The sequence below is a fragment of the Pantherophis guttatus genome, chromosome 5 (assembly GCF_059756535.1).
Source record: "Pantherophis guttatus breed Tessera chromosome 5, ASM5975653v1, whole genome shotgun sequence".
NCBI classification, from domain to species: domain Eukaryota; kingdom Metazoa; phylum Chordata; class Lepidosauria; order Squamata; family Colubridae; genus Pantherophis; species Pantherophis guttatus.
Genome location: NC_142067.1, coordinates 63,106,342 through 63,128,316, shown reverse-complemented (window position 1 = coordinate 63,128,316; position 21,975 = coordinate 63,106,342).

Genomic DNA, 21,975 nt, shown 5'->3' with positions numbered 1-21,975 from the left:
CACTATGTCAATGGACCATCATCTGCAACACAATAGGACCCATCTAGCAACAGAAACTCCCCACATGGCACCTGGGAAGATTACATCAGCCAGCAAGGTTAGCTAAGACCCCCACCCCCTAGGAGTCTGACAACCAATCAGGATACTCTTCCTGTGCCCCAGGAAGTTCAAAGCCAGAGAGGGTATAAAAGCCAGGGAGTCTCAGCATCTCTGCCCTTTTCTGCTCAGGAACTCAAATCATGTGATCCTATCCACCATTAAACCATCTTTCCAAGCAGTCTCCATGTTTCCAATATCTTTTTCCCCACTTGGAACTGATCCCAGAAGGACATTTCTTTCAACACCTGCAATAGGTTCTGAGTTACAAATACATGTTCACAAACTCTCAGTATCTGGTCTTTTGATGGAATGCTCAAAGCATCTAATGGTTACCACTAAATAATATTCTATTTATAATTATGATTATGCTGCACTGGTAACAATCCGTAATCTTAGCAGTTCATAGATTTAGGAATTTTGCAAACAGGGGAGTAGATATACCAAATTTTAATGAAAATTATCAGTACTTTTAATCAGTGATGTCATCAAAGTAAACAAACCCACATGATGATTACGTCACCAGATTATGCCCCTAAATGGAAGTGATGTGCTCAGCCCCACCCTCTGGATATAATGTACATACCCCTCCTCCTTGGATGTGATGTGCATAATCCACCCCCACGTAGTGCAGGACTCACAAGGTCATAACCCTAGCCAGATATGATGTGTTGACATAAGCCCATCAAGATAAGCATGAGTAAACCTAACAGATAAGGTGTGGTACAATGTCATAGCCCTATTTTCAGATAAGGCGTGGTGAACCTACCCCCATCAAGAAAGGTAGGGCAGTCAAGCTTCTGGGGACATGATTAGCTTAACCTTAGACTAATTCTATGGACATTCAAACCAAATACATACATACATACATACATACATACATACATACATACATAAGTAAAGTGAATAACTAACAGAGGCCTGTGTTTTTGGGAAACAAACCCTACTTTGGGGGGGGTGTGTGAAATTAAAAAAAGGCTTTTTATTTCTAATCATTCTAGCCTAACGTTGCTTTTAATTTTTGTGGAGTTTTAAAAATCAGTGTCTCAAAAGCTGGGAAAAAATGAGCCCCTAAAAGGCAGCCAGGGCCTGCATTTAACCCCTTTTTTTTCTAAAAAGTATTTATTTCTAGGTGGTTTTAAAATCATTTCCTCAAATGCAGGGAGAAAAAAACCCACAGCCCTTTTAAAACCCACAGCTGGTACACAGCTTTGTAAAAATCTAAAGACACATATTTTGCCAAGTGCCCACCTCAAATCCTCATGTACATGTAACCGTTCAAAGCATGGCCTTAATAAAATTTATTCTGCCCCCTACAGCAAAAGAAACGAGTATTAACAGGAATTAAAATGCTCACAAGAGGCAAGCAGGCAGACGGCAAGTAGGTTTTTAGGTTTTATTTGATTTATATACCGCCCTACTCCCGAAGGACTCAGGGCGGTGAACAGCCACAAGATAAAACACATAAATACAAAATTTAAAAGCAAAATAAAACCGAATTAAACAATTTGGCCCAAGACAGATTTAAAACACCCCAATAATTAAGAACAGATTAAAATTTACATTTTAAATGGGAAAAAGGGAAAATTAGGCCAGGCCAGTCTGATGGAATAAAAAGGTCTTGAGAGCGCGGTGGAAGGTGCGCAGATCCGGGATCCTCCATATCTCCAGGGAGAGCTCATTCTAGATGGTAGGTGCCCCCACAGAGAAGGCTCTCTCCCTGGGGTCCGCCAGTCGACATTGTTAAGCCGACGGCACCCGGAGGAGCCCCTCTCTATGAGAGCATACCGGCCGGGGGGAGGCTACTGGTGGCAGCAGGTGGTCAAGTAAATAACCAGGTCCTAAGCCATGGAGCGCTCTAAAGGTGGTAACCAAAACCTTAAAGTGCACACGGAAGACCACTGGGAGCCAGTGCAGCTCGCGCAGGAGAGGTGTTACATGGGAATGCCATGTCACTCCTATAACCACCTGCGCAGCTGCACTCTGCACCAGTTGGAGCCTTCGGGTGCTCCTCAAGGGGAGCCCCATGTAGAGAGTGTTACAGTAGTCCAGGCGGGAAGTGACGAGGCATGAGTGACCGTGCGTAAGGAGTCCTGACCCAGTAAGGGACGCAACTGGCGAATCAGGCGAACCTGATGAAAAAATCCTTCTGGTCATGGCCATCAAGTGCTCTTCTAAAGACAGCTGTGAATCCAGGAGGACACCCAAGTTGCGAGCTCTCTCTGTGGGGGCCAGCGATTCACCCCCAATAGTCAGTGATGGCACCAACTGACTATATCGGGACATCGGAAACCACAGCCACTCGGTCTTGGATGGATTGAGCCTGAGCCTGTTTCTCCCCATCCAGATCCGCACGGCCTCCAGGCACCGGGACATCACTTCAAGGGCATCGTTGGGGTGGTCTGAGGTGGAGATGTACAGCTGAGTGTCATCAGCGTACTGATGATACTTCACCCCAAAACCACGGATGATCTCACCCAGTGGCTTCACATAAATGTTGAACAGAAGGGGCAAGAGGACCAACCCCTGTGGTACCCCACATACAAGGCGCCTTGGGGTCGACCTCTGCCCCCTTGCCAACACAGACTGCGACTGGTCAGAGAGAAAGGAGGAGAACCACTGCAACACGGTGCCCCCCACCCCTAACTCTTCCAACCGGTGCAGCATGATACCATGGTCGATGGTATCAAAAGCCGCTGAGAGGTCTAATAGGACCAGGATAGAGGAACAACCCCTGTCCCGAGCCCTCCAGAGATCATCAACCAATGCGACCAATGCCGTTTTTGTGCTGTACCCAGGCCTGAAGCCTGATTAGAATGGATCCAGATACACCGTTTCATCCAGGTGCTGGGGGAGCTGTCGCGCAACCACACTCTCAACAACCTTCACCACAAAGCGAAGGTTGGAGACCGGACGATAATTTGACAACACTGCCGGGTCCAGGGAAGGCTTTTTGAGGAGAGGCCTCATCACCACCTCTTTCAAGGTGGCGGGGAAGTCACCCTCACCCAATTAAGCATTTATAATCCCCTGGAGCCAGCCTCGTGTCACCTCCCGAGAAGCCAGCACTAACCAGGAGGGACACGGGTCCAACAAATATGTGGTCGCCTTCAGTCTACCCAGAATCCTGTCCACGTCATCAGGAGTCACAAGATCAAACTCATCCCAGATAACATTCTCAAGACCTGCCTCAGTCATCCCCCCTGAAACTACCCAGTCGGAGTCCAGGTCTTCCCGAATCTGAGTGATTTTGTCATGCAGATAGTGTAGAAAGTCCTCGGCTCTACCCTCCAAGGGGTCCTCCCACACTCCCTGGTAGAGCAGGGAGAGGGTCACCCTAAACAGGGCGGCCAGGCGGTTATCTGATGATGCAATAAGAGCAGCAAAATAATTACACTTTGCTGCTTTTATCGCCACTAGGTAATTCTTAATATGAGTTCTTACCAGTGTCCAGTCAGATTCAGAAAGGCTGGCCCTCCAACTGCTCTCTAGGTGTCTTTTCCGGCACTTCATCTCCCTTAGCTCCTCAGTAAACCAAGGAGCCAGATGAGATTGGCGCCGGGTCAGAGGCTGCAAAGGCACGAAACCGATCCAGAGCTCCAGTGGCCACCCTATCCCAGGCGGCCACTAGGTCTCCAGTCGAGGCGTGAGCCAGAGCCTCAGGGAATGGCCCAAGCTCCATCTGGAACCTATCAGGCTCCATCAGGCACCTGGGGCGGAACCATCTTACCAGCTCTGCCTCCCTGCGGCGAGGTGCAGTGGTTCGAAGGTCAAGACGAAGGAGAGAGTGATCTGACCATGACAAGGGCTCGGTGACTATATCCCCTATCTCAAGATCACTCAACCACTGTCCAGAGACAAAAACCAGGTCCAGCGTGTTTCCTCCTGTGTGGGTAGGGCCATGAATTAGCTGGGTCAGGTCCATAGCTGTCATGGAAGCCATGAACTCCTGAGCCACCTCAGACGTCTCACCCATGGACGGCAGGTTGAAATCCCCCATGACCATAAGTCTGGGGTGTCAACCGCCACCGCTGCGATGACGTTGAGTAGCTCAGGCAGGGCTGCTGCCACGTGGCAGGGAGCCAGGTACTTGATCAGCAAACCCATCTGTACCCCATGACCCCACTTCACAAGGAGGGACTCACAGCCGGCCGTCTGAGGAACAATGGCCTCCCTCGGTCTAAGACCTTCTTTAATAATAACCGCTACCCCCCACCCCTCCCCTGTGACCTCGGCTGATGGAATGTGTGGAAACCTGGTGGACACATTTCAACGAGGGGAATCCCCCTTCCTGGCCCAACCAGTAGGGGTTAAGACTTGTTCGGGACATGCCTGGGCATGTCATAACCCCATGATTCTGGGCATGCGCAAGGCTCAGGGACGTGTCATTGCAAGGGCAGGGGACTTTGTGCAGGCAGGTTTAATTCTAACAGTCTTTTGAAGATGGCAACCTGATGAAGATTTGTTTGCTGTAAATTTGACCCCCAAACCACCCAAGCGTGGGCATAGAATAAGAAAAAGTCCTGAGCTATATGGCTTCATTGAAGAGAACAAACTTATAAAGCCTTGTTATTGCAGGTTCTGCAAAACATCAAATGGTAAGTAAATATAAAAATTAAGAAAACAGTATTTGGATTAGTTGAAACAGACAACCTAATTCTACCTTATTTCCTGTTTTAGAAATGGAGGAGCCTCAAAATGTCAGCATGCCTCAAATTCTGAAAGCGTGTATTGTTAAAATATTACACCATTGTTTAATGGGGTGTCTATAATCAGATGAAGACCATGTGGATGGTACCAGTGAAACAGAACTTATTAACAGTTTATGCTTTAGACTTTCTATGCCTCATGTTCTCTGGATCATCATCAGTATTTCTGATAAAGTGAATAAATTATATTTCATCCGGGATTCCCTTGGTAAACTCAAGACATTCATACAGCGTATCGAGAAGAACAGTAAGCCACTGTCATTAATGTCAAAGATTGAAGCTGATTTGCCATTGTCTCTGAAGAGTTTCATATGCCAGAATGTAACTGAAATTAATTACAAGAAACTGTTAACGCTATGAAATTTATAATAAAATGGGCTTTACAAATCACATGAAAGATGTATTATGTTTTTTTCTTTTGCTGACCCCCTGTTTAGCCTTGTCAGATGTTAAACACAGATATACAATTTAATCAAAGCTCATATGATATTAGAAAGATGTATTATGTCTTTTCTTTTGCAGACTCCTTGTTTAGCCTTGTCAAATGCTAAACATAGAGGTACAATTTAATCAAAGCTCCTGTGATATTATTCAATCAGGGTTTCCTGATGAGGGAGGGGCTGTCCAGTTTTGCAAAAGGTGTGAAGAACTCACCAACTCTGATGAGATTAATTTGTGATATCACCTACTATTCAAATGCAACTTCCTGGGTAGGTAAGGGTGAACAGTTTTGCAAAAGATGTGAAGCACCCACCTCCTCTGATGTGATTAATTTGTGACATTACCAGCATGTATAAAAGTAGGGGCCATACTGGACCATTCGCGTTTCCTGGTTTCTGGCATATCCATACCTTTGGGGCCATCTGATCTGCTAAGAAGACCCTTTTCAGAATGGAAGCTACTATTGTAAGTAATTTTATGCCTAATTTTTGAAACATTTAGATGCAAAAGGGGGTTTATAACATACTTGTCTGTTTTCTTATTTGTTTGCTTGTTTGTTTTCTTTCACTAGAATGAATTGGCACAGGCACAGAATTTCCGGCTGTGACGTCATCGTGGAGAGGGTGAGGAAATGGGGCGCTGTATCCAAAACCCAAAAATTCTGTATCAGGAGCCTTTAAAAGGCACCTCAATCCCATAGAGATCAGGATACAAAAGGGGAAGATCTGAAGCCCCCAGTCAACACGCAATTGCTCGGGAGGACAAAGGACTAATCCCCTTAAAACTGGTGGAGAGGAAGTTGGCCAGCAAAGAGGATTAGGAGCGATGGCGGCCACATAGAGTAGAAGCAAAAAGTGAAGAAAACAGTTTCTAGTGGCAGAGATACAAACCCAGAAGAAGGTAATAATAATAATAAAAAAAACAGAGGATCAGAAGCGCAGAGTGAGGAAGACATAAAAGGGACGGACAAGACAGATCCAACAAGTGGTGACAGACTCAGAGGGAAGCGCGGCATGAATTGGAAAAGAGGTTAGAGCAAGCAAAGGAGGGTCCCAGAGAGTGAAACAACAGAATGAGAGGAGGATTAGTGGCAGAGATAAGATCCCTGGGATGGAGGGAATCGGAGAAGGTGAAACATGGGAGAAATTAAACTACCTTATGAGGCAAAGAAAAAGTTAAAAAGTTTAATTTTGAAAAATCCATGGAATTTAAATTGTGATTTGAAAGAGAGGAATGTTACAGATTGTCAGGGCATTTATTAATCCCATGTTTGGCTCTGGGACTAATTACCCTGGTTTAGAGGAGATGAATCGAGGCTTATTCCAAGTTGCAATAATCTGAAAAGAAACGCGAAGAAAGGTTTCTAATAAAACTCATTTATTTGTTATAAAGAAAATAAAACACCTCACTAACTAAGAAAAGTTAATTGCTACATTTTTGGAGTAATTTGGGCCAGCTGCCTTTCAGCAACCGGCACCCGTGGCAAGAGAACAAAGGAAAGAAGTGTGAGAAGGAATGTGGGTGGATGGACATGCGTAGTAGCTTTTGATAACAATTCTTGGCAAGGTACGGAAAGTCAGATAGTCCAGAAATAATGAGCTCAGCTGGTAAATAAAATAACGCAGTGACATTCCCCTTCTTTTGCCAGTTGAGCGAATATCAGTACATCATCAAATAAGGCACATCTTCTTGCGCAGATACTCGTGTTGAGCTTCTGGAAGTGGTTTGTTGAGCATATCAGCAATTTGATCATGTGTAGATACATATTGCATTTTGAGAAAACCTTTTTTCACTAAATGTTTTATATTTTGATAACGAATGTCAATGTGTCTGGACCTAGAACCTGTAAAATGAGATTCAGAAATATAAACCACCGATTCATTGTCTTCCATCACGGTGATCGGTCGGATCGGGTGTGTCCAAATATCTGTGACTAAAGCATCAAACCAAGTTAGAGAATTACATGCATCTGAAACACAAGCATATTCAGCTTCAGTAGATGAACAAGAAACAAAATTCTGTTTACGCACTTGCCAATAAACAGGACATCCATTTAAGAACATCATATAACCTGAAGTACTTTTACGTGATTTCTTATCACTTGCCCAATCAGAATCTGCATAACAACTTAATTCTGCATAATCAGTATGTATTGGTTCTAACAATAACTTCAAATGTTTGGTGTATTTTAGGTATCTCAATAATTTCTTAATACATGTCCAATGAAACTGTTTTGCCTTACCTACGTGTCGTGATAAGAGATTAACACTAAGTGCAATGTCGGGTCTGGTCCAACTACTAATGTATAACAGTGACCCAATGATTGAACGATAAAGTGTTTGATCCTCGAACTCAGGACTTTCTTTTTGTGTCAAGTTGTGAAAATCTGTTTGCATGGGTGTCTTTGTTGTGTTAGCATCTTTCATGTTGCAATGATGCAAAACTTGTTCAATTTTATCTTCTTGTGAAAGACTAAACCCCTTCTGTGTTTTTTCAATATGAACACCTAAATAAGTGCTAATGTGACCTAATGATTTCAATGTGAAGTATCTCTGCAAAGCTTTGGCAAAAATCTCACTCATTTGCTTATTTGGACCAATATAAACAATATCATCAACATAAACAAGAACTATCTCATATGCATTGTTAGATCTTTTTGTGAACACGCACTCATCAGTTTCGGACTTAATAAAGCCCATTGAATTTAGTTTGTCAGTAAGACATAAATACCACATTAAACCAGATTGTTTCAGACCATAGAGACTTTTGTTTAGAAACCAGGTATCCCCTTCTTGCTGTCGGAATCCTGGAGGACTTCTCACGTAGATCTCTTCGTCTAGGTCTGCATGTAGATAAGCCGTGTCAACATCAAACTGGAAAACTTCTAAACCAAGGATAGTTGCAGTTGCTAAAGCAATTTTTACACTCTCAGTTCTGACTGTTGGTGAGTAAGTATTTGTGTAGTCCTCAGGATAACGTTGAGCGAAACCCTGAGCTACAAGTCTGGCCTTGTAGAGTGACTCACCATTTGGTTTCTTTTTGATTCTGTAGACCCATCGAGTGCCAATGACCTTTTTGTTTGCTGGAGGTTTTGCAGGTGTAAACACTTTAAGTTTCTTTAGACTGTCCATTTCAACCTGCATTGCATCATACCATTTGTCTTGCTCTGAATCAGGGAGCTGCTTGATTTGTGTGAAATTATCAGGTGGAAGTGTAACATTGCAAATCAAAGGCAAGGGTGCTTTTGTCAGTTGCCAAGAATATCGTTGTGGAGGGATCCCTTTTGTGGCCCTCTTGGAACGTCTCGGGACAACTGTCCAGTCTTCTTCTGGTTCGTCCTCGTCCTCACTTTCGTCGCTAGCATCAGCATTCGCGGCTTGCGAAGACGGAACATCAGGTTGAGAAGAATCAGTGGAATCTTGATCATCAATCTGCGTGGCATCAGCAGTATCATCTCTGGGAAAATAAACTCCAGGATCATTGGAATGAATCCTGGACCAGTCATTATCTTCTTCAAAATTAGCAGATTGGGAAATCACAATTGCATGTTTAGAGTCAATAAATCTGCTCCATTTTGAGTTATCATCAATACCCATAAATCTCAGTCTTTTTGCTGCTGGACTTCCTTTTCTTCTTTGAGCTAAGGGAATGTTCACTATAGCGTATGAACCAAAAATATGGATGTTTTTAAGATCGGGCTTGTAGCCATACAACATGAAGAAAGGAGTCTGATTTATTACACTGCTCCAAGTACGGTTGACAATGTAATTTGCATACTTGATAGCTTCCCCCCAGTATATCATATCAAGGTTGGCGTCTTCTAGGAGACAACGCATCATGGTTTGCAGTACCTCTCCGTTGTGAGCCGGTGTGTCAGGGGCCGAAGTCTGATGAATAATTCTATTCTTACGCATCCAGTCCTGGAAACACTGAGACATGAATTCGGCACCACGATCACTCTGGATTCTGGTGATGCGAACTTGGTGTTGGGTAGAAACAAGGGTTGCAAAGTCTTTAAAGATCTGAAAGGTCTCTGATTTTTCTTTCATAGGATATACATATCCATATCTAGAGTAATTATCAACAATTGTTAGAAAATATTTTCTACCACCAAATGATGGCGGGAATGGACCAACTATGTCAATGTGAACCAAATCAAAAATGCGTGTTGACAGGTGTGTAGCGCATTTGGGAATGGCTGCTGCTTTGGATTTGGCCTTCTTGCATACAGCACAATCCAAAAACACCTTACACCCCTTTAGATCCAAACCTTTTGCGAACTCCGGCATCTTCCTAAGAACACGGAAACTGGCATGCCCCAATCTTCTATGCCATTTGTGGATACACCTGGAATGCAAAGGTTTACCAGTTAGTGAATTCTCAACATTAACATTTTTATGCGGAACCTCAGGCTTGCTCTGAGCAACCTGTTTACCAATTCTATTTTTGTTGTCTTTAGGAGCCTTAGGGGTAGCAACAGGATCTCTCTCTGGAGCATCTCTATCTGGGCCTGGGCCTTCCCTTTTTGGAGTTTGCATACTTGCCTGTGTTTGTGTTTTAGGCTTTGGCTTTAAGTAATAAACACCACCAATTAATATGGTTCCAGCAACAATATCTCCATCTTTAACTATGTAACTTGCATTTTCAAGGTGGTGAACTTGGAACTTTAACATTCTAGACTAGTGACACTGACTAAGCAAATTACAGATTGCTGTTGGTATGTAATAAACATCAGGAATGAATGCATCGAGCTCTTCAACATAAACAGTTCCTTTTCCTTTGACCTGGCAAGGATGATTTGAAAAAGAGTAAAATTCACGTAGTTCTGGTTCAGGCTTGTGCATTTCTGTGAAGAGTTCCTTTCTGTAGGTAACATGTAATGCTGCACCACTGTCCAAAGTCCACAGGAGTCATCTGTCATACTCTGGTTGAGGTTGTGGATCATTGGTTAAAGCCAGTGTGGCGAGTGGAGTTTGTGGATCACGCCGGGGACCACGACGACCTTGTCTTCCGCCTCTGCCTCTGGAATCTGTTCCTCTGGGCTGGTACGTGACGGGAGCTGGAACTCGTTGGGGACAATCCCGGGTGGCATGTCCCACACAATTGCAGGTGTAGCATCTTGGCATCCTTGGAGTGTAGGTCCTTCCTCGGAAGGGGCGCCTAGCTGGAGCTCTTGATGCGGGTGGTCCTCTCAAGTGTGGCGTGGCCAACATGAATGCCTCTTCTTAAATTAAAAGTCTACAGACATTGTCCACTGTGCGTTGAGCAATTGGAATTTGGTTAATTTTTGTAACAGCATCTTTCCATTCATAATTCAAAGAGTTAATGATGATGCTGATCATTTGAATATCTTCAATGTTATGGCCTCTTTCTCTCAATTCTGTTCTCAGACCTTTCAGTTTGGTCAAATGTCCTCCAATTTGTTCACCGGGTTTCAATCTCGAACCGTGGAGTTCAGACATGAGTAAACATGAAGATTCAATTGAGATAGGCCTGTAGCAATTTTCCAATTCAGCCCAAATTTGTTGGGCTGTTGTATTTGGTGGAAAAGTGACCTGCAGTTCAGTATCCATGGACATCAATAATGTTGTGCGAGCCCTTATCTCTAAATCTCTTATTGCATAAGTCCAAGGTGGAGCAGGTGGGTTAAATACCATACAGTGCGTGCCTTCTCTAAGAAGCAATAGTGTAATCTCACTGACCCAGGCTTTGTAATTGTGTCCTGACATTTTTAATTTTGACTCACCAGTTAGTGGAGAGACAGAGAATGCCTGGTAAGGAGCCTGCACTTGGTATGCTGGCTGTGCTGGCAGAAATGCCTGTGGTATTTGCTGTGCCTGTTGTGGACCTAAAAATGGTCTTGGTTGTGCCATTGGAGGTGGGCCAGGAGGTGGCCCTCTTTGCACTTGTGGCTGGGGCACATATGCAGGCATTTGTAGCTGCTGTGGCTGATGCACTGGAATCTGCTGTATTCCAGTTGCCATTTGTGCTTGAGCTGCAATATTGGCATGACTTTCGAACCGCTGCACCCCGCCGCAGGGAGGCGGAGCCGGTCAGATGGTTCCGCCCCAGGCGCCTGATGGAACCTGACAGATTCCAGACGGAGCTTGGGCCATTTCCTGAGGTTCTGGCACACGCCTCGACTGGAGACCTGGTGGCCGCCTGGGATAGGGCGGCTGCTGGTGCTCTGGATCGGGTCGTGCCTTTGCGGCCTCTGACCCGGCGCCGATCTCAATTGGCTCCTTGGTTTACCGAGGAGCTGAGGGAGTTGAAGCGCCGGAAAAGACACCTAGAGAGTAGTTGGAGGGCCAGTCTTCTTGAATCTGACCGGACACTAGTAAGATCCCACATTAGGAATTACTTAGTGGCGATAAAAGCAGCGAAATGTAGTTATTTTGCTGCTCTTATTGCGTCATCAGATAATCGCCCGGCCGCCCTCTTTAGGGTGACCCGCTCCCTGCTCCACCAGGAAGCGCGGGAGGACCCCTTGGAGGGTAGAGCCGAGGATTTTGTTCAGTATCTGTATGACAAAATCACTCAGATTCGGGAAGATTTGGACTCCGACTGGGTAGTCTCAGGGGGAGAGACAGGGGCAGGTCTTGAGAATGTTATCTGGGATGAGTTTGATCCTGTGACCCCTGAGGACGTGGACAGGATTCTGGGTAGACTGAACGCGACCACTTGTTTATTGGACCCGTGTCCTTCCTGGTTAGTACTGGCTTCCCGGGAAGTGACACGAGGCTGGCTCCAGGGGATTATAAACGCTTCGCTGAGTGAGGGTGACTTTCCCGCCGCCTTGAAAGAGGCGGTGGTGAGGCCTCTCCTCAAGAAGCCTTCCCTGGACCCGGCAATGTTGGTAAATTATCGTCCGGTCTCCAATCTTCGCTTTGTTGCGAAGGTTGTTGAGAGTGTGGTCGCGCAACAGCTCCCCCAGCACCTGGATGAAACGACGTATCTGGATCCGTTCCAGTCGGGCTTCAGGCCCGGGTACAGCACGGAAACGGCATTGGTCGCGTTGGTTGATGATCTCTGGAGGGCTCGGGACAGGGGGTGCTCCTCTGTCCTGGTCCTGTTAGATCTCTCAGCGGCTTTTGATACCATCGACCATGGTATCATGCTGCACCGGTTGGAAGAGTTGGGGGTGGGAGGCACTGTGTTGCGGTGGTTCTCCTCCTTTCTCTCTGACCGGTCGCAGTCTGTGTTGACAGGGGGACAGAGGTCGACCCCGAGGCCCCTCATATGTGGGGTGCCGCAAGGGTCGGTCCTCTCGCCTCTCCTGTTCAACATTTATGTGAAGCCGCTGGGCGAGATCATCCGTGGTTTCGGGGTGGAGTACCATCAGTACGCTGACGACACCCAGCTGTACATCTCCACCCCGGATCACCCCAACGATGCCCTTGAAGTGATGTCCCGGTGCCTGGAGGCCGTACGGATCTGGATGGGGAGGAACAGGCTCAGGCTCAACCCATCCAAGACTGAGTGGCTGTGGTTTCCGACGTCCCGATATAGTCAGTTGACGCCATCACTGACTATTGGGGGCGAATCATTGGCCCCCACGGAGAGGGCTCGCAACTTGGGCATCCTCCTGGACTCACGGCTGTCTTTAGAAGAGCACTTGACGGCCGTGACCGGGAGGATTTTTCATCAGGTTCGCCTGATTCGCCAGTTGCGTCCCTTTCTGGATCGGGACTCTTTACGCACGGTCACTCATGCCCTTGTCACCTCCCGCCTGGACTATTGCAACGCTCTCTACATGGGGCTCCCCTTGAGGAGCACCCGGAGGCTCCAACTGGCGCAGAGTGCGGCCGCGCGGGTGGTAATGGGAGCGACATGGCGTTCCCATGTAACACCTCTCCTGCGCGAGCTGCACTGGCTCCCGGTGGTCTTCCGGGTGCGCTTCAAGGTTTTGGTTACCACCTTTAAAGCGCTCCATGGCTTAGGACCCGGGTACTTGCGGGACCGCCTACTACCACCAATAGCCTCCCACCGGCCGGTACGCTCCCATAGAGAGGGGCTCCTCCGGGTGCCGTCAGCCAAACAATGCCGACTGGCGGCCCCCAGGGGGAGAGCCTTCTCTGTGGGGGCACCTACTATCTGGAACGAGCTCCCCCCAGAGATACGGAGGATCCCGGATCTGCGCACCTTCCGCCGCGCCTTAAAGACCTTACTATTTCACCAGGCCGGCCTGGCCTAATTTTCCCCCTCTTTTATAAAAGATTTTTAAAATTTTAAATATTTTTTAGTATTTATATATTCAATTTTAAATTGGTTTTAAAAGTTTGGGGTTTTAAATTTGTCGGGGCCAAAATTATTTAATTTGATTTTATTCTATTTTTTAAATTTTGTATTGTATGTGTTTTTATTGTTTGGCTGTGCACCGCCCTGAGTCCTTCGGGAGTAGGGCGGTATAGAAATCTAATAAATAATAATAAATAATAATAATGACCTGCTGGAGATGCAGTCATTTGCCTTTGCTGTGTTCCATCTAAAAGGACACCAACACCGCCAGGGGGTGTTTGAGTTTGGGCCTGTGGAAACACTTGTGGCATTTCAGCTTCCTGTAGTAAATGACTTTTGCCAGCAGATGGTGCTGCACCTTTAGCTTCGGGCAGCTTTGCATACGGGGCATTGTATGCTTTAGAGTAGGAGTGGTTATGTAAGACATGTGTAACTTGATCAGGGAGACTTTCATGTGACGTATGCAGTGCCCTCTTTCTTAATTGGCCTGACACAGAATCCACCAGGGGGAGGGTCTTTGGCTCTGGAGAAGAAGGCAATATGGCGCTTTTTGAAAAATTTAAGTTATCTCCCTTATCTTGCTCAAACATAGATATAGCCATTTTTGCCTGGGATAGCTGCTGTTCATAGAGTTTTATACGGTCACGAAAGTCTTTCATAGCCAGCTCATCCAGGGTGAGCTTAGAGCTTCGAGGAGAATAATGAATTGTTTCTCTCTCTGTGTGGGAGGAATTTTGCTCGGCAGTGTGCTTTAGCCTTGCATCGAGCGTTACAAATTCAGAAGGTTCTGGGGAGACTTTTTCAGAGCTTGGAAGATCAGAAGAAAATGTTACTGACCTCAGTCGTAAATCATCATCTTCAAAAACAGCTTCTGTCTTATCTGTCTCCATTTCTGTTCCCACGGCTTTTTCTTGTTCCAGGCGTGTGGCTGTAGTAAGGGGCTGGAAATCTGGAAACCTCCTTTCTGCCACCTTCTCAGCAAAATACATTTTGTATTTGTTTTACTTCTGTTTCGGCATCTCAGCAATATAATTAGAGTACCTCAGTAGCTAAAAACTAATTGCCTATGCGCTCTTATCAGAAATAACAAAACAAGGAAAAAAGCCATAAATCAAACCGTCCGAGAGCTACCAGATGTCAGGGCATTTATTAATCCCATGTTTGGCTCTGGGACTAATTACCCTGGTTTAGAGGAGATGAATCGAGGCTTATTCCAAGTTGCAATAATCTGAAAAGAAACGCGAGGAAAGGTTTCTAATAAAAGTCATTTATTTGTTATAAAGAAAATAAAACACCTCACTAACTAAGAAAAGTTAATTGCTACATTTTTGGAGTAATTTGGGCCAGCTGCCTTTCAGCAACCGGCACCCGTGGCAAGAGAACAAAGGAAAGAGGTGTGAGAAGGAATGTGGGTGGATGGACATGCGTAGTAGCTTTTGATAACAATTCTTGGCAAGGTACGGAAAGTCAGATAGTCCAGAAATAATGAGCTCAGCTGGTAAATAAAATAACGCAGTGACACAGAGTATAATGAATGAAGAAATAAGACATTAAGTGAATTATAGTAATATATAGAGGGGGGAAAGAGAAGCAGAAGAAAAGCAAATAAAATAAATTGTACAGATTAAATATACTGCAAAGGAATACTTGATTATATTGTTATATGAAGTGTCATATTATACTGTATAATTGATGAATTCAGATTAAGTTGAAATTTATGCAGGATATAAGTAAAGGTGTATGTATTTAAAATTTTTGAAAAAGTAAAAGGTACAGAAAAATGTGTATCCAAAGAAAAAAGAGAAATTAAGAATTAAGGATCAATAATTATATGATAGTGTGGAAAAACTTTACACAAACTTTAAAAATGTCAACCACAACAACTATAGCCAAAACAGGAAAAAAACCAATTACAAATCCTACAACAGGGGTGAAATGCTCCCGGTTCGGTAGCGATGGAGGCGGGTGGTTTGGAGAACCGGTAGCAAAAATCCCTGTCCACCCCAATGCCCAGCTGAGCCACGTGATCATCAGAGGCTTTTAAAAAACTTTTAAAAGCATTTTTTCTACAACCAATTCGGCCGAAAAAATGCTTTTAAAAGTAAAAAAAAAAAAAAACTCTGATGATCGCACGGCTCAGCTGGGATCGTCAAAGGCTTTTAAAAGAAAAAAAGCCTCTGCTGATCAAGCAACTCAGCTTGGATCGTCAGAGGCATTTAAAAGAAAAAAAACCTTTTTTTCTTTTAAATGCCTCTGACGGTCCAAACTGAGAGGCATTTAAAAGAAAAAAAGCCTCTGCCGATCAGGCAACTCAGTGGGATTGTCAGAGCCTTTTGAAAGCATTTTTTAACAACCTCTTTGCCAAAGAGGTTGTAGAAAAAATGGTTTTAAAAGTAAAAAAAAAATTGGCCATGCCCACCCAGTCACATTACCTCCCCCCCCACCAAGCCACGCCCACAGAACTGGTAGTAACAAATTTTAGATTTCACCACTGTCTTACACCAACAGTGGCATCACCACTACAGCAGAGAACAATAGATAATAAGATAGGAAAAGAAAAGGAAAAACCGGAAATGACATTAAACACTATGCAAAATATGTTCCAGATGATTCAAGAAACCCTATTAAAAACAAAAGAAAAAATTGCAGATAATTATGAAGAAATGAAAATGTTTCATACAGAAATCAAAAATGAAATCGGAGAAGTAAAAGAGGACATTAAAAATATGAATGATAAAATTGGGGACATTCAACAAACAATACCGAAAATGAACAAAGAATCAAAAAATGGAAACAAATATAGATCAAGTAGAGACAAAAGTGGAGACAATGGAGCAAAAATTTTCCAACTAAATAAGAAATTATCAAACTCAATAGCAATGTTGGAAATGGAGAAAGCCTCATATTTTCTGCGCTTTCAAAATATAGTAGAAGAAAAAAATGAAGATGGGAGAAAAGATGGCGGAGATAGTGTCAGAAATAATACAGAGAGACAAGACAGAAATAAGAGGACAGATAGATGAAACCTACTGGGTACATACTAATTACATAAGAAGACACTGATTGGCAAGGGAAGTACATGTCAGATTTACTAAGTGAATCACCAGAGATGAAGTATACAAGAAATAACAAGAAGAATCTTTGACTTACAAGGGTAAAGAAATTATAATTTTAAAACAAATACTGAGAAGGATTAGAAACCAACACCAACAATATCAATATTTAACAACCCATTTGATTAGCTATAAAGTAATGTTTAGATGGCTGACACCAAACAGGATCCTAATTACATGGCAAGATAAAAAGTATAAAGTAGACACATTAGAGAAAACAAGAGAATTTTATAATTTACATTTCACACAGGAAGAGGAACAGGAAAGCAAAGAAGAAACAGAGAGCAAAAGCCAGGAAGAAGAAATGGAGCAAGAAAGAGAAATAAGAAGGAGTCAGGAAAAAGAATGAGAGGAAAGAGAAGGGGCGAAAGCAAAAACATGGATGGAGACAAGAAACACCAAAAAACAACAATACTAGGCAATGGAAGAGGCAATTAAACTTCTGTCAGTAAACATAAATGGATTAAATGCACCAAAGAAAAGAACACAAACATTCACAAAAATACAAAAATTGGAAGCAGGTGTGATATGCCTTCAAGAGGTACATATTAAAAAAGGATACCAAAAACTATTAGAAAATCCAAAATTAGGAAAACTATATACATCGATACAAAAAAAAAAAAAGAGGTGTAGGGGTCTGTGTAAAAGAAAGGATTAAATCAAAGCTAATCTACGCAGATGAGGAGGGAAGAATTGTGATGGTCGAATTAGAAATAGAAGGGAAAAATCACTATTAATAGTAATATATGCCCCCAATCAAAATCAACATGATTTTTTTAAAGAAATACATAGTAAAGTAATAGATTTAGATTATGAAAATATCTGTCTAATTGGAGATTATAATGCTATAGTAGATATTAAAAAAGACTACAGGAGTAATAAGAAAAATAAAAAGAGGAAAGAAAGACTACCAAAAGAACTTTTAAACATGGCTTTGGAAAAAAAATTGAGAGATTTATGGAGGGAGACACACAAAGATGAGAACCAATATACATTTTACTCCCACTCACACCAATCTTGGTCCAGAATCAACATGGCCTGGATGATTGCAGAGATCCGGACAGGTCTAGAAATAATAGAGATAGGGGTAAACGAATGGGCTGATCATAATCCAATATCATAAATTGGAAGGGGAAAAAAGATTTAGGAGATGGACAATGAACCAAAATATATGTAGAGAAAAGAGGTTTAAACAAATGTTAGAAAAGGAATTAGAATCTTTCTTTAAAATAAACAAAAAAAGAAGATACCTCTTTACAAAATATTTGGGATATGACAAAAGCATATATACACGGATTGACGGTTGCATATATAGGGAAGAAAAACAAGGAAAGGAGACAACAGCAAGATAAATTATATGAAGAACTAAAAACCTAGAAAATAAATTACAGGAAGATCCCCAAAGCAAAAAAGTAAGAGAGGAATGGAACATAACCAAACATAAAATAAATCTGAGAAATCAAAAATAAATAGCCCAGAAAATAAAGATAGCAAAACAAAACTATTTTGAATTTGTGAACAAAACAGGTAGATGGCTGGCACATAAATTGAAAAAAGAAAAAGATAAAAGAATGATATACCAACTCAGAGACGAAAAAGGGGTAATGCAATATAAAAGAGAAGCCAAAAAGGAAATTATTCAAACATTTTTTTCAAATTTATATAAACAGGAAGAAATAGAGAAGGAAAAAGTAAAACAATATATAGAAAGATCAGAAATGGTAAAAATTACAGAAGAACAAAGAGAAATACTAAATAGGGTGATAACTAAACTTGAATTTGAATCGGCACTGAAAAAACAAAAAAACAATAAAACACCTGGTCCAGAAGGGCTACTGGTGAAAATATATAAAAGTTTACAGGAAAGATTGGGGGAAATAATGTTAGAATTATACAATGAGGCTTTGGAAAATGCAAAAATCCCAACAACCTGGACAGAGGCAATAATCACTATTATCCCCAAAGAAGATATGGACCATCATCTAATATAAAACTATAGACCAATTTCCTTACTAAACACAGACTATAAGATATTCACAGTAATTATAGCGGAAAGAATTAAAAGAGTACTGAATAAGCATATACATCCGGACCAAAATGGATTTCTGCCAGGCTGACAAATCAAGAACAACATGAAAATAATAATAAACACATTAGAATTTTACAAATCATACCCAGAAAAACAAGCTTCACTGGTTTTCCTTGATGCCCAAAAGGCATTCGATAATTTGAATTGGAAATTTTTAATGGGGCAACTAAAATTTATGCAATTTGGGACAAAATTTGAAAAAATGATAGGGGAGATCTATACAAAACAAACGGCAAGAGTAATTATGAATGATGACACCACAGAACTATTTGGCATAACAAAAGGGGTAAGGCAGGGATGTCCACTCTCTCCACTTTTGTATCTATTAAAGTTGGAGATCCTTTTGAAAAAGGTCAGAGAAGATCAAGAAATTAAAGGTTTAAAGATAAAGAAAGAAGAATACAAGGTTCAGGCCTTTGCCGACGATTTGGTGTTTATAGTAGAAGAACTGCTAGAATCAGGACCAAAATTACTTATGAAATTAGAAGAATTTGGAGAAGTGGCAGGACTTAAGATTAATTAAAACAAATCAAAATTAATAAAATCTTTTGTAAAAATCTTACAAAAGAACAGGAAAAAGATTTGGAAAACATTATACAAATTCAAGCAACTAAGAAAATAAAATGTCTAGGAATTTGGCTATCGGCAAGGGGCTCATCAATCAAAGAAGACAATTATGACAAAATAGTAATGTCAGGGTGTAAAAATCCCATTCCCCTTTGGGGTAATTGCACTTAATTAGAGACGGGACTGTGGCTTTTCCTTGAAGTATACTTTAAGAAAATAAACCCGAGATACATTCTAATAAAACACATTTTATTATAAATGTTATAGAATCCATGGACCAGGCCCAATAACTGACATGATTCAATCATTTAAACAAGTCTCTTTTATTTGCAGGTTCAACATAACATCATATGCTGTATCTGGAAGTGAGGGTCAGGAAGGAGTGTGCCAACCTTTTATACCTGTGAGTGGGGACTCAGGTAAGGAGTGGTCTGTGGGTGGAGCTGGCCAAGTGGGTACTGGAGTTAACTCCTGCACTACTGTGTCCCTATTGACCCCTGGCATGGGTAAGGCATTTATGTGTGACAAATCCCCCTCTAAATGCCTGACCTGTGACTGTGGACTTGATTGTTTTAGTGGTGCCCAAGAGCGGACATTGAGTTTGGATACTAGGTATGAATGTTGCTTGCCTTGTAGTGGTTTCGTGAGTATATCTGCAGTCTGTTCTTCTGTGTTGCAGTGTATGGCCTTTATGAACCCGACTTTGGAGAGCTGTCTCACATGTTTGTACTTTATGTCAATATGCCTGGATCTCTGCTTTACCGCGTCAGCCATGGAGATTTCTATGGCCGCCTTGTTGTCTTCGTAGATGTTTATCGGGTACTCTGGTTCTCACCATACACTGGCGAGTAGGTCGTCGAACCAGATGAAGTTGTTTGCGGCCTTGGATAGGCATATGTACTCCGCCTCTGTGGTTGAGGTAGCCACTAAGTTTTGTTTTCCCATGTACCAATGTACCGGACTATTGTTCAGGTAGAATATGTATCCTGATGTGCTTTTCCGGCTTTTGGTGTCACCGGCCCAGTCAGCATCGGCGTAGCAGGAGAGAACAGGTTCGTTGGACGGTTCAGGTTCTAGGACTAGGCATGCATCGGCACTTTGCTTCAGGTACCTCAGTACCCTCTTTACAGCGTCCCAGTGGTACAAGGTGGGTTTGCCTACATGCCTGGACAGCAGGTTGACTGGTAATGCGATGTCTGGCCTAGTCCAGTTGGCGATATATAAAAGAGAGCCTATGACTGATCTAGATAGTGAGTTGTCTCCAAATTCGGGTGATTCACCATGCGTATTTTTTAGGAAGTCCGGTTGCATGGGTGACTCACATCCCTTGGCATCTGCCATGTTGCATTTGTGCAGTATTTCTTCTATCTTTTCTTTCTGGGACAGTTGGAAACCCTTGGGAGTTTCGCTGACTTGTACGCCTAGGTATTTGTTTATCTTCCCTAGGTACTTTAATGTGAAGTGTTCACTCAGTTTACTGGCGAAGGCGTTGCGGTTTCCCTCGTGTTTACTGATGTAAAGTATATCATCCATGTAGACTAGGATGTATTCTGGTGAATTTCCCTCTCTCCTGGTAAAGAAGCAGTTGTCGGCTACGGTTGCTGTAAACCCCATTGACTTCAGGACCTCAACTAGACATTCATACCAGCGTTTGCCAGATTGTTTCAGTCCATACAGGCTTTTGTGAAGTAGCCAGGTGTCCCCCCTGTTGGTCCCTTTACTGTGTGGTGCCCTAACATATATTTCCTTGTCTAGGTTGGCGTGCAGGTAAGCTGTCTGCACGTCGAACTGGTGTACCTCTAGCCCTAGCAGAGAAGCGATAACCAGGGCACTCTTGACACTTTCAGTCCTTACAGTTGGGGAGTAAGTGTCAGTGTAGTCTTCTGGGAATCTCTGGGCGAATCCCTGGGCAACCAGTCTGGCCTTGTACAGGCTTTGGCCACTTTCTAGGTCCTTGATCTTGAAGATCCACCTGGTGCCTATCGTATTTTTACCCTCTGGAACCTTGGCTGGGGTGTAGACCTCTAGCTCCCTCAGACTGTTCATTTCTTTGTCCATGGCCGATTCCCACTTCGATCTCTCCTCCTGTGGTAGTTTCAGTACCTCTTCATATGAGTTTGGTGTGATTTGGTTCGTGTGTATGTGCATCACGTAGTCATTTAACCTTCTGGGTAATTGGTTCCTGGTTGTTCTGACTGGCCTATCTGTCATTTGCTTGGTGTTATGTAAGTACCTGGCTTCCTTTTGTGCTAGTGAGTCTACACTTATTTTGGGGTGATTCCCTTTCCATTCCCCAACCTTGATGTTCTGTCGCTTGGGTTTTTGTTCCATCCTTTCCTGTCTATCTGTCGTTTCATGTTTGTCTAGTACTCGCTCGTCTGGTCTAGTCTCCTGCCTGGTGGGTACCTCGTTGAGGTGTATTCTGGACCAGTTAGCTTGCTCATGGAATACCGCTGTCCTAGAGATCACGAACCTGTCGTTATTGTCTACAAATCTAAAGCCTTTGGTACCTGGCTCGTACCCCATGAATCTCAGTCTCCTGGAAATTTTGTCTCCTTTTTTTCGCAGCTGTTTGGGTATATGGACATCAGTGGTTACGCCGAATACATGTAGGTGTGCTATTTGTGGTTTTTTGTTGTACATGAGTTCATATGGCGTTTTGTCTATTATGCTGGACCAGGTTCTGTTTAATGTGTAGTTTGAATAGACTAAGGCCTCAGAC